Source organism: Haemaphysalis longicornis, unplaced genomic scaffold (genome assembly GCF_048455015.1).
Source record: "Haemaphysalis longicornis isolate Haplotype H1 unplaced genomic scaffold, Haemaphysalis longicornis Haplotype H1 scaffold_8, whole genome shotgun sequence".
Taxonomy (NCBI): Eukaryota; Metazoa; Arthropoda; class Arachnida; order Ixodida; family Ixodidae; genus Haemaphysalis; species Haemaphysalis longicornis.
The window spans coordinates 144,978,973-144,993,148 of NW_027526445.1; the positions used below are offsets into that span (position 1 = coordinate 144,978,973).

Genomic DNA, 14,176 nt, shown 5'->3' on the forward strand with positions numbered 1-14,176 from the left:
AACCGTGACATTTCCCATGTAAAAAACCGACACTTGGGCTACTTAGAGTCGACGAGGGGCGAGTAAATCATTCCGTTGAAGCTGCGACGACCGTTGAACGGCCCAAAAGCCATGACTTTTGTGTGACAAATCCCATCGGGTGGATTACAAGCCGTCTTTTTACTGTCCATTTTGTCCACAGCTATCTGCCAGCAACCTGGAAAGCAGCGGAGGGTAATGACGCAAATTTTAATTTCTATTTGAACCGCACTCGGTCGTGAGCAAATCTAAAAACAAGAATCAATGTGCTGAATTGAACAACTATGCATGTCTCTATAAAAGCAAGTTGGCGGAGGACCACAATAAATGGCAACATTTAAAATAGACAGCATTCCTTCGCAGCCTACATCCTCTTCTGCTATGACGACGTTAGTGCCAATGAGTTGGCAGGCGTGTTTAAATTCTCCGCCTGAGTTAGTCCATAGTGTTCGTTCAGCGGAAAACTATCGTTCAGAAAAGTGGGCAATTGCACGATTTCACGAAAGCCATATTTCCTGCAATCAAACAGCGACGATATTAATTAAACCATTTCAGGAAAATCCGTCAGTGAAGTTCCACTCTCGCTTAAAGGCACAAACTACAGTTATCGCTTTGAATATGATGCGTGCAGTGGTTGCGAACATAGTCATGGCTATGCGGGGGGCTCCTCCTAATATGGTTAATTTTCCATTAGACCAACTTCCGGACGTGTTTCAGAATTTCTAGTTATATTTACCTCATTTCACATTTATCTCAATATACAAAAAATCTCATATTCTGCATTGCGCACGACGGCGTATGTCATGTTATCCACCAAGATATTTCTAGGGCAAGAAAATTTAAATCTTTGTGAAACGGCTTACCATATCTGTAGCCAAGAAACCACAAATGTTAACTCAGCTGAAATTCAAAACAGGCCTTGTTTTAACGCGCAGTAGTGTGTGATAGCGCTTCTCAAGACACACCATTTGTTTACTACAACATTACTCTCACAGTGTGTGCGTAATGAAGCCGATTGTCACAATAAAACAAAGCGAATAAAAACGACAATGGTCTTTACGCCTCTGAAGATGATTTCTTTACGTCAGGGTCCTACCGCTCATATTGCTTCCTGATTTTTCTAGAGATAGCATCGGGAACCTCATGTTGCAAGTTAAGTGCTGGTATTTTTATTTTTTGTGGAAGCCACATGAAAAATTTCCGGCAGCTGTAGTTACGGTGCCCCGTTTTCCTCATGCGGAAAGCAAGAGCAGACGAGCATGTTCCCGACAGTTATCATTGTTTTACTTAGAAAACGCAGCGGCGCCTGCGTATGCGGTCTCACGTCAAAGCAAAATACCAAATTTTCTCTTGTCGTACTTCTGACTGCTGGTGCGGTGAACAAGTGCTGTACAATTCCGCCGGCTATATCCGAAATGCAGCTCAGGCCTTTCTAGACGAAAAAATACGACTGCTCCAAAGCAATGCTTATGACGTACTTAATGCAGAAGCATCCTTACAAATGGCCGAGCCTGCCGTTTGCGTAATTTTCTGCCTTTTATGTGTGGCAAACTTCTTTCGCAACTCGCATTCGCTGGGCTTATATCTAGGCGTAACGAGAAGTAGGCATAATGGTGAGCCTAGCAACGGGTCAAGCAACCCCACACTCACTGTAGCAAAAAGCTGCGGGCTCTGTTTAAACACGGTAAAACTAAACGCATAGCGGTAGCTCTAACGATAGGATAACAAAGAGGCTTCATTATAGTAGGACAGTTTTTCTTTATTTTTTAGCCAGAAAGAGCGCCCACTGAAAAATGTTTTTGTGCCCTCATGTAACAAAATATCGAAAACCCATCTTTTGGTTACGCGGTAAAGGGTTTCTGTTAATTTTGAAAGCTCTTACGTTGGTTTGGCCTTATTCGGGAGCACAAGGGTCAGGCACTTTTTTGCAGCATGCAATCATAGTTGAGGTTCATAATCATAATTTCCCATTTGTAGAATGTGTAGCGAAATATTAGCAGGCATCCTCACATTAGCGAGCCACGGAAAATATGCCGCTTTCCTCAACACATTTCCGCAATTTGTGGATGAAAACGGTTTTTGTAGGACGGAGGTTTGGACGAAGGCATATCTCTCGTAGCACAAAGGCAGTGGAGACTTACAGCAATGCGGTAGTCGGCGGTAACGTGGGTACGTAAGATAAATGCGTCTGTCGGGGGCAGGGAGAGATTATGGAACGCGTGATCATGAAGGGTTCCTGAGGCATCGCTCGCGCAAAGTACAGTACAGATAAACTGACTAGAATACCATTGTAATGTTTGCGAATGCAGTCGTCGCGAAGTAAGCGATTGCAAAATTACAGCCATTACAAATATTTAAGGCGATCGCCTTTACATGCCTATTCTGGAAAAAAACGTAACTGCTGTATCCTGAGCAAGAGAATGGCGGCCGCTGAAATTTGTAAATAAGTAATAAAAACAGGGTGTATATACATCTATATATATATATATATATATATATATTTATAAATATATATATTTATATATATCTGTATACATAGATATATATACAGAAAGAAATGCCGGCAGCATACAACGCCAAAGAAGGCATAGGGGAAAGGTTAGAATATTTTTTACCGTTAGTGACGTTTACATTATTATTTTTTTAATTAATTACGTGAGAAAAAAAGAAAGAAAAACACGCGCCCAGAGTGGGGACCGAACCCACGCCTTTCGATTAGTTCTCGAATGCCTTACCAATTCCGCTATCTGGGCGACTGTGTTCTCCTTCACTTTCTGGGGTATTTATATTTACTACAACTGTATCTGACGCTTGAGGGTGGTCGCCAGCGCCACTTAGACTACACGGGGAGAAGGGTGCCGTCTTTTCAACCCCCGGGGCGTGACGCGAACGTGTACAGCCTGTCATAAGCGGGTAACTGGCGGGAAACCCTCTTGTGCTACCTTGGCATCAAGGCTGCCAGAACCGAGGCCCTCGCTAAGCTTTCGCACGATAATAGGGTTTGCAAATTAGGGGCTCGTTGAGAAATACAGAAAGAAATGCCGGCAGTCTACAACGCCAAAGAAGGCAAAGGGGAAAGGTTAGACTATTTTTTACCATTAGTGACGTTTACATTATTTTTTTTAATTAATAACGTGAGAAAGAAAGAAAGAAAAACACGCTCCCAGAGTGGGGACGGAACCCACGCCTTTCGATTAGATCTCGCATGCCTTACCAATTCGGCTATCTGGGCGACTGTGTTCTCCTTCACTTTCTGGGGTATTTATATTTAATACAACTGTATCTGACGGTTGAGGGTGGAAGCCAGCGCCACTGAGACTACACGGGGAGAAGGGGACCTTCTTTTCAACCCCCGGGGCGTGACGCGAACGTCTACAGCCTGTCATAAGCGGGTAACTGGCGGGAAACCCTTTTCGGGTACCGCGGGGTCGCAGCGCAGCGCAAGAGAGAAAGTATCAGCGTGGCAGGCTTTCAGAATCAAACTGCCCGTGCCGTGCTGGCGCAATTCTCGTCTTTCATAGCCGGCGCCAAGACGCCGGCTAAGAGCGCCAACCAGAGGGCGCTACAGGGCCCCCCGTTCAGACGGAATGTCGAACGTGACGCGACGGCGAGGCAGTGGTTTTGGGGGCGAGCAGTGGAGTGTTTAGGCCTGCGATTGCGCAGAGTTCGTTGGGTGGCGTCTCGAGGTAGGCCGGTTTGAGGCGGTCCAACGAGACGACTTCTTCGCGGCCATTCAAGAGGATCGTGGCGGACTTCTGGGTCTTGTTAAGGATACGGTACGGCCCATCGTAGGAGAGGGTAAGAGGTGCCTTTACAGCGTCCCGCCTGAGGAAAACGTGTGTCGAAGACGACAGGTCCGGATGCACAAAGATGCGGTGGTCTGAAGACCGAGGTGGGACCGGTCGCAGGTGCTGCATGCAGTCCTGCAGGCATTGTAGGTACTCAAGCGGCTGGAGCGAGGAGGCCGTAGGGATTAACAAATCACCAGGAAGCCGCAGGGGTGCGCCGTACACACGTTCAGCAGTTGAACAGCCGAGGTCGCGACGAAGGACGGCACGCAGGCCAAGAAGCACTACAGGCAGGTGATCAACCCAGTGCTCTCTATCCAAGCGCGCAGTGAGAGCACTTTTTAGCTGGCAATGGAGCCGCTCAACGATGCCGTTGGCGCAGGGATGGTATGCCGTGGTGCGGCAGTGTTTAGTGCCAAGCAAGCGGCTGAGGGAAGTGAACAGGGTGCATTCAAACTGCCTGCCTCGATCCGTGTTAACAATGCCGGGGCAGCCGAAACGGCAAACCCATGTCGAAACGAAGGCTTTTGCGACCGTTTCTGCCGTGATGTCCGGAATTGGCACGACTTCGGGCCAACGGGTGAAGCGGTCAATCATTGTGAGAATGCACCGGCAGTCACGGGAGGGAGGAAATGGTCCGACCAAATCGAGATGCACGTGGTCAAAGCGACAGCTAGGTGGAAAAAAAGGCTGCGTTGGGTTCTTCGTGTGGCGGGTCACCTTGGCTGTCTGACAAGCGAGGAACGAACGGGCCCACTGGCGGACATCAGTGTTGATGCTAGGCCAGACGTACCGCTGTGTGATGAGGCGCTGCGTTGCTCGGATGCTGGGGTGGCAGATATCGTGGAGCGAGTGAAACACAGCACGACGAAAGGCAGCCGGAACGAAGGGTAGAGGCGCCGCCGCTGACATGTCACACCACAGTGAGCGAGGCACGAACGGATGAGGCACAAGTTGTAGGCGAAGGGGACCCGGCTGGTCCCGCAAAGCTTGCAGCTAAGGGTGTCCAATCTGCGCCTGAGCTAGGCGTTCCCAGTCCACAGCAGACGCAGCACTGCCGATGGAGGTAACGCGTGAAAGCGCGTCAGCAGCCTCGTTGTCGGTACCTTTGATGTGCCGAATGTCCGTCGTGAATTCCGAAATATAGGTGAGCTGACGGAGTTCCCGTGCGACGTACTTGGAGGAGTTTGTACGGAAAACTTACGCCAGAGGCTTATGGTCCGTAAGAACGTGAAAGGACTGGCTTTCCAAGAAGTGCCGGAAGTGCTGGATGGTGGCGTAAATGGCGAGCAGCTCACGACCAAAAACGCTGTATCGCGTCTCGGCAGATTGGAGCTTCCGAGAGAAGAAACCCAGCGAGTGCCACTCGGAAGCGATTCTCTGCTGGAGAACAGCGCCGATTGCAACGCTGGATGCATCCACCATGATGCGAGTGGGGACGTCGGTTCTCGGGTGAATGAGAAGCACCGAATCGGCGACGGCTTGCTTAACAGCGTTGAAAGCGGCTTGAGCTTCGGGAGACCAGGAAATCTCGGATGAGGTTGAGCTCGGATGAGCTCTTGGTTGTGCGAACAAGCTCAGTCAGCGGATGCAGAAGTTCGGCGCAGTGGGCTATAAAGCGTCGCGAGAAATTCACCAGGTCCAGGAACTCACGAAGCTGGCGGAGGCTGGTAGGTTCGGAGAAATCCTTCACGGCTTGAACGTGAGAGGGTAAAGGGCGAATTTCCTTCGCCGAAATGTGATGGCCCAGGAACTCGAGCTCGGACGTCCCGAAAACGCATTTTTGGTCGTTGACAACCAGGCCAAATTGTTGAAGGCGTTCAAAGAGTTCTCGGAGGTGACGCTCGTTATCTTGTGGAGTGGGACTCGCAACGAGGATGTCGTCAATGTACGCAAATACAGCCGGAAGGCCGCGCGTCACCTCGGCAATGAACCTTTGAAATGTTTGAGCTGCGTTGCGTAGCCCAAAGGGCATGCGCACATATTCAAACAAGCCGAAGGGTGTAATGATGGCCGTCTTCGGGATATCGGCAGGCTCGACGGGGATTTGGTGATATGCCTTGACAAGGTCCACTTTGCTAAAGATAGTGCACCCTTCCAAGTGGCTTGTGAAATCCTGGATGTGGGGTAGGGGATAGCTGTCGTGGACAGTCTGAGCGTTGAGCACCCTGTAATCGCCGCATGGACGCCAGTCTCCACTTTTCTTAGGAACCATATGCAGTGGAGACGCGTGGTTGCTGGACGATGGGCGGATAATACCGAGTTCCAGCATGTGCTCGAATTCGTGTTTAGCAGTCGCCAGACGCTCACCGAAGAGGCGGCGCGGCCGAGCTGCGACTGGTGGACCACGCGTGACGATGTTGTGGGTAACGCTGTGCTTGGGCGGCTGCTTTAAGTTGCTGGGTCTCGTATCCTCAGGGAAGTCTTCGAGGATTCTTGCGTACGGCTACGAGGGAAGCAGCGTGCAGATGCCAGTTGGAGGGACAGTAGACAGTACGCCTAGAATGTAAATTCGCGTCTTGCTGTCAATCAGGCGATGTTGACGCATGCTGACGTCTAGGTCAATATGGGTCAAGAAATCGGAGCCGAGGATGGGCTGATTGACATCGGCTACTACGAAGACCCACCGGAAGGCACGCCGCAAACCAAGGTAGAGGGTGAGGGACCGCAGACCATACGTGGCGATAGAGGTAGAGTTGGCTGCACGAAGCGTAGGCCCAGGTGACTTAGAAGTACGCTAATTCTTGGTGGCTGGTAATACACTGACCTCAGCGCCCGTGTCTACAAGGAAGCGCAAACCAGAAATGCGATCCGTGACCAGAAAAAGGCGGCCGGATTGTAAGGCGAGGTCACATGCTGCCATCAGTGATCTTGCGTCGCGTTTCCCGACCAGCTGCATGGGGAAGTGCAGTGACGGGCGCGGGGCTGGAAAGTGCGATGGTACCAGCAGATAAACGAGCTTTGATGCCTGCTCGAGCAAGAACCTCCCGGGGAAGACGAATGACAGCTAGGACGTGCGGAGGAGCCGCATCGGCGATCAGAGGAAGTCCTAAGCGCTTCAATGGAAGCGGCGACTCGATCGATCCGAGCCTCTCAGCGGGACACGGCCGATGACTCTGCTGTCGAAGCGAGGGTAGCGACTGAGGGAGAAGTCGCGTCGTGAACTCTATCGGCAAGCTCGGGGGCGCGGTCGAGGGTCAAGTCCCCTGCAGCAGCTAAAACGATGCGAGTGGACTGTGGCAAGCGCTGCAGAAAGAGTTCTTTTAAAAGTGCACCGTTCGAGTCCCCGTTGCTCGCGCCTACGAGCTGTCGCATGGTGTTCAGCAGCTGGGAAGGGCGGCGATCTCCAAGCTCTTCATGGGTGAGCAGGTGCCGGAGGCGCGCGCTCTCGGACGCCGTGGTTCGGTGCAGAATACTCTGCTTGAGCCGCTGGTATGGAGCATCGTTCAAAGGTGCCCCGATGACGTCTGCCACTTCATCAGCCACCTCAGGCGGCAGGTTGCAAAGCAAGTGACGAAACCGAGTAGTCTCCGAGGTGACGCGGTGCAGATCGAAGACGGCTTCGACCTGGGCGACCCAAACGTGTGGGTTCTTGCGCACGAAGGTGGGCAGATGGAGCAGTATGACTGCGACGTCCGGCGGCCGCAAGGAAACGTCCAGCAAAAGAGTGCCCGAGGGCGCGAGGTTGCTGGGGTCGGTCATGCCTTAGTCCGGAGTCATCACTGTCGGGTACCGCGGGGTCGCAGCGCAGCGCAAGAGAGAAAGTACCAGCGTGGCAGGCTTTCTTAATCAAACTGCCCGTGCCGTGCTGGCACACCAAGCACGCGCCGCTCGTCTCTTTATTCTCGTCTTTCATACCCGGCGCCAAGACGCCGGCTAAGAGCGCCAACCAGAGGGCGCTACACCCTCTTGTGCTACCTTGGCATCAAGGCTGCCAGAACCGAGGCCCTCGCTAAGCTTTCGCACGATAATAGGGTTTGGAAATGAGGAACTCGTTGAGAAATGCAGAAAGAAATGCTGGCAGTCTACAACGGCAAAGAAGGCATAGGGGAAAGGTTAGACTATTTTTTACCGTTAATGACGTTTACATTATTATTATTTTTAATTAATTACATAAGAAAGAAAGAAAGAAAAACAAGCGTCCACAGTGGGGACCGAACCCACGCCTTTCGATTAGATCTCGAATGCCTTACCAATTCGGCCGTCTGGGAGACTGTGTTCTCCTTCACTTTATGGGGTATTTATATATACTACAACTGTATCTGACGCTTGAGGGTGGTAGGCAGCGCCACTCAGACTACACGGGGAGAAGGGGACCTTCTTTTCAACCCTAGGGGCGTGATGCGAACGTCTACAGCTTGTCATAAGCGGGTAACTGGCGGGAAACCCTTTTGTGCTACCTTGGCATCACGGCTGCCAGAACCGAGGCCCTCGCTAAGCTTTCGCACGATAATAGGCTTTAAAAATGAGGGGCTGCCAGCTTTTTTTTCTGTATTTCTCAACGAGCCCCTAATTTGCAAACCCTATTATCGTGCGAAAGCTTAGCGAGGGCCTCGGTTCTGGCAGCCTTGATGCCAAGGTAGCACAAGAGGGTTTCCCGCCAGTTACCCGCTTATGACAGGCTGTAGACGGTCGAGTCACGCCCCTGGGGTTGAAAAGAAGGTACCCTTCTACCCTTGTAGTCTCAGTGGCGCTGGCTACCACCCTCAAGCGTCAGATACACTTGCAGTAAATATAAATACCCCAGAAAGTGAAGGAGAAGACAGTCGCCCAGATAGCCGAATTGGTAAGGCATTCGAGATCTAATCGAAAGGCGTGGGTTCAGTTCCCACTCTGGGCGCGTGTTTTTCTTTCTTTCTTTCTCACGTTATTAATTAAAAAAAATAATGTAAACGTCACTAATGGTAAAAAATAGTCTAACCTTTCCCCTTTGCCTTCTTTGGCGTTGTAGACTGCCGGCATTTCTTTCTGTATTTCTCAACGAGCCCCTAATTTGCAAACCCTATTATCGTGCGAAAGCTTAGCGAGGGCCTCGGTTCTGGCAGCCTTGATTGCAAGGTAGCACAAGAGGGTTTCCCGCCAGTTACCCGCTTATGACAGGCTGTACACGTTCGCGTCACGCCCCGGGGGTTGAAAAGACGGCACCCTTCTCCCCGTGTAGTCTAAGTGGCGCTGGCGACCACCCTCAAGCGTCAGATACAGTTGTAGTAAATATAAATACCCCAGAAAGTGAAGGAGAACACAGTCGCCCAGATAGCTGAATTGGTAAGGCATTCGAGATCTAATCGAAAGGCGTGGGTTCGGTCCCCACTCTGGGTGCGTGTTTTTCTTTCTTTCTTTCTCACGTAATTAATTAAAAAAATAATAATGTAAACGGCACTAACGGTAAAAAATAGTCTAACCTTTCCCCTATGCCTTCTTTGGCGTTGTAGACTGCCGGCATTCCTTTCTGTATTTCTCAACGAGCCCCTCATTTCCGAACCCTCTTATCGTGCGAAAGATTAGCGAGGGCTTCGGTTTTGGCAACGTTGATGCCAAGGTAACACAAGAGGGTTTCCCACCAGTTACCCACTTATGACAGGCTGTAGCCGTGCGCTTCACGCCCCGGCGGTTGAAAAGAAGGTCCCCTTCTCCCTGTGTAGTCTCAGTTGCGCTGGCTACCACCCTCAAGCGTCAGATACTGTTGTAGTATATATAAATACCCCAGAAAGTGAAGGAGAACACAGTCGCCCAGATAGCCGAAATGGTAAGGCATTCGAGATCTATCGAAAGGCGTGTGTTTGGTCCCCACTCTGGGCGCGTGTTTTTCTTTCTTTCTTTCTCATGTAATTAATTAAACAAAATAATAATGTAAACGTCACTAATGGTAAAAAATAGTCTAACCTTTCCCCTATGCCTTCTTTGGTGTTGTAGACTGCCGGCATTTCTTTCTGTACTTCTCAACGAGCCCCTCATTTCCAAACCCTATTATCGTGCGAAGCTTAGCGAGGGCCTCGGTTATGGCAGCCTTGATGCCAAGGTAGCACAAGAGGGTTTCCCGCCAATTACCCACCTATGCAGGCTGTAGACGTTCGCGTCACGCCCCGGGGGTTGAAAAGGAGGTCCCCTTCTCTCCGTGTAGTCTCAGTGGCGCTGGCTACCACCCTCAAGCGTCAAATACAGTTGAAGTAAATAGAAATACCCCAGAAAGTGAAGGAGAACACAGTCGCCCAGATAGCCGAATTGTTAAGGCATTCGCGATCTAATCGAAAGGCGTGGGTTCGGTCCCCACTCTCGGCGTGTGTTTTTCTTTCTTTCTCACGTAATTAATTAAAAATAATAATAATGTAAACGACACTAACGGTAAAAAATAGTCTAACATTTCCCCTATGCCTTCTTTGGCATTGTAGACTGCCGGCATTTCTTTCTGTATTTCTCAACGAGCGCCTCATTTCCAAATCCTATATATATATATATATAGGGACGATACATAGGGGAGCGACGATGAGCTGGGCCAAACCAAGCGGTCGTTTCAGTTGGTCGGGACAGGGGGAGCACGAGACGAGCGGGTGCGATAGGGCGTGACCAAAACTGGACCATGATAGTGTCCTGACCCTGGTGCATGCCCACAGATGGAAGATTGTCCGTTGCACTGTCTTAGTACTGGCACATACCCCCAAACTGGAGATTGTTCGTTGCATTTACTCGGTGACTATCCTTTTTACAATCACTCCGCCGCTGAAGAGTAGCCAACCTGGCTGCCCAGGGGAACGATAACACGAGGGGGTCGTAGTAAGGCTTCAGTCGTTGCACATGAAAGGTCTCTTTTCCACGTCGGCGTTGGTCGGGTTAAGGCTGTACTGGCTCGACAAGGTAATTAACGGGCGAGGTACGCTCCAGGACCTGGTATGGGCCGTGATGGTTAGAGAAAAACTTACTGCATTGTCGAGAAGGTGTGGATTGTACCCACAGCCTCACCAGTGATCCGGGGGAGAAAGACACGTCTGGGAGGTCCTTGTCATGGCGATTCTTTTGCGTGAATTCTTCATCTCTTTCTATGACCCACCACAACCTACCTTTTGCTTTCCGAGGTTTTCGTGACTGCCAATCCTTATTTTCTGTCTTATTTCACGGAGCCCCTTATTTCCCATTTTCTGATTCGCTACATGCTTAGCGAGGGCCTCTGTTCTGGCAGTCTTGGTGCCAAAGGGAGCTTAAGAGGGTTCAACGCTGGTCGACTACTCTCGACATGTCGTTGACACTCGAGTCACGGCCCGGGCGTTAAAAACAAGGTCCCCTTCACCCCGAGTAGTCCGAGTGGCGCTGGCTACCACCCCCAAGTGCAGGAAACAAAATACCTTAACATAAATACCCGAGAAAGTGCTGGGGAAACAGCCCCGCCGGTATCGTTGTGGTTATCGCACCAGACCGGTATTCTGGAGGTCGTGGGTTCGGATCCCACCCGGCGGGCATTTTTTCACCACTTTCTTTTCGACTCAAAATATTCTTCATCTCTTTCTATGACCCACCACAACCTCCCCTTTGCTTTCCGAGGTTTTCTTGACTGCCAACCCTTATTTTCTGTCTTATTTCACGGAGCCCCTCATTTCCCATTTTCTGATTCGCTATATATATATATATATATATATATATATATATATATATTTATATATATATTTATATATATATATATATATATATATATATATATATATATATATATATATATATGCGCTATTTGTGAAACCGGTGTGTATTCTGTGGCGTCATGGTTGTAAGGGAGTATGGTATCCACGGCGCATGTCGGCTCACGTCCGTAAAGCAAGAAAAACGGGGAAAATCCCGTCGTCGCCTGTGTGGCCGTCTTATAGGCGTACGTTCTAAATGGGAGCACGAGGTCCCAATTGGAGTGGTCAGATGACAAATATATTGAAAGCATATCGCCCAGGATGCGGTTGAATCGTTCCGTGAGCCCATTCGTCTGTGGGTGGTATGATGAGCTTGTCCGATGAACCACGTGACATTCGACGAGTAGCGCTTTCACGACTTCCGATAAGAAGACCCGCCCTCAATCGCTCAGGAGCTCCCGAGGCGCCCCGTGCCAAAGTATAAAATGACGTAGTGGAAAAGTGGCGACGTCACGAGCCGTGGATGCGGGCAGTGCAGCAGCTTCAGCATACCTTGTCAGGTGGTAAACGGCAACAATTATCCATCTGTTACCGGAAGCTGTAGGAGGCAGTGGCCCGTATAGATCGATCCCAACGCGGTCAAAGGGTTTTGCCGGGCAGGGTAGTGGTTGCAGTGGCGCGGTCGAGCGAGCGGGTGGCGGCTTGCGGCGTTGGCATTCCGGGCACGAGCGAACGTACTTCGGTACGAAGTTGTACATTCCACGCCAATAATAACGGAGGCGGAGTCGCTCGTATGTCTTGATGACGCCAGCATGGGCGCAGCTCGGGTTGTCATGAAATGAAGTGCATATATCTGCGCGCAAATGGCGTGGAATAACCAGAAGCCTCTTGCGACCGTCCTAGAAATTATTTCGGCGGTAAAGCAGCTCGTCGCGCAGTTGAAAGTAAGAAGCTTTCCGTCGCAGGACCCTTGATACACGGGCAGTTGACGCACCGGAGAGGAAATTGATCATGGAAGCTATCCATGGGTCCTTCCGCTGCTCAGCGCACATGTCAGTAGCACTGAGAGACGACAAGCTTCAGTCGGTAGTAGCGAGGTGAGACACGTCAGCCGGCAGCGAAGAGCGCGAGAGGGCATCCGCGTCCGAGTGCTTCCGGCCTGAACGGTAGACGACGTTGATATCGTACTCTTGGAGCCGAAGAGCCCATCGACCAAGGCGACCACAGGGATCTCTGAGGGAGGCCAGCCAGCACAGTGCGTGGTGGTCAGTGACGACATCAAATCGGCGGCCATACAAGTATGGACGAAACTTGCCCAATGCCCATATTATGGCCAAACACTCTTTTTCAGTGACTGAGTAGTTGGACTCTGCCTTTGTCAGCGTCCGGCTCGCGTATGCAACAACGTGCTCCGCAAAGCCAGATTTTCGCTGCGCGAGCACGGCACCAAGGCCAATACCACTAGCATCTGTGTGGACTTCTGTTGGAGCAGACGGGTCAAAATGTCGAAGTATAGGTGGCGATGTGAGCAGACGACAGAGTGTCGCAAACGCCTCGTCACAGGACGCTGACCAAGCCGAAATGCTGTTGTCGCTGCTGAGAAGCTTTGTTAGTGGTGACATGATGGACGCAAAGTTGCGAATACACCGCCGAAAATACGATCACAGCCCGATAAAGCTCCTAAGTGCCTTTAGGGTGGTCGGTTTCGGGAACTCCGCGACGGCACGAAGCTTAGTCTCGTCCGGACGAACGCCCTCCTTGCAAACAACATGATCCAGGATGGTCAGTTTGCGCGCGGCAAAGTGACACTTCTTCAGATTGAGCTGCAGTCCAGCCGCGGCGATGCACGTCAAAACTTGCTCTAGGCGAACCAGGTGCGTCTCAAAATCTGGAGCGAAAACGACTACATCGTCCAAGTAACAAAGGCACGTCTTTCATTTGAGGCCGCGCAAAAGACTGTCCATCATTCTTTCAAACGTGGCTGGGGCATTGCATAGCCCGAATGGCATAACGTTAAATTCGTAGAGGCCATCAGGGGTGACGAATGCCGTCTTTGCGCGATCAGCCTCCGCCATTGGGAACAGCCAGTACCCGGATCGTAAGTCGAGGGATGACAAAAATTCGGCTCCCTGCAAACAATCTAGCGCATCATCGATGTGAGGGAGCGGGTAGACGTCTTTGCGTGTAATGGTGTTCAAGCGTCGATAATCTACGCAGAACCTAATGGAGCCGTCTTTCTTCCAAATAAGTATCACAAGCGAAGCCCATGGACTCTTGGAAGGGCGAATGACACCTCGCTTAAGCATATCCATCGCGTTGTCTTCAATGATTTGGCGCTCAGTCGGTGACACACGATATGGGCGCTGTCGAAGTGGGGCGTGCGAACCAGTATCAATGGAGTGCGTGACAACGGACGTGCGACCCAGCGAGCTTTGCGCGTGATCAAACGACGAACAAAACTTCCGAAGCAATGAAGCAAGTCGTGCTCGTTGGGTTGCGTCCAGGTCTGCGTCCACGCACTGGTGGCAGGCAATTGTTCTGGTACGCCGGAACTAACGCTCAGTCCGTCAATCTGAAGATGGTGCAAATGGTCAGGTACGTCGACGACTAGCCGGGCATCAACAATCTCGATAAACCCAAGTGTTTCTCCGCTACAAAGGGAACATGGAGTCGCCGACGGATTCGTGACTAACATAGTGCTTGCGCCATCACGAGTTGTTAAAATGGCACAGGGCAAAGGAAGACATTTCGACATAGGAAAAT

The 14,176-nt window shown here is 50.7% G+C and overlaps 1 non-coding gene across 1 annotated transcript; it reads right to left on the bottom strand.

Moving 5' to 3' along the window:
• Window positions 1-2,699: 2,699 nt before the first annotated feature.
• Trnas-acu (transfer RNA serine (anticodon ACU)) lies at window positions 2,700-2,771 on the bottom strand. The gene has a single exon. It is a non-coding gene; the product is annotated as a tRNA-Ser (tRNA).
• Between the last annotated feature and the right edge of the window lie 11,405 nt (window positions 2,772-14,176).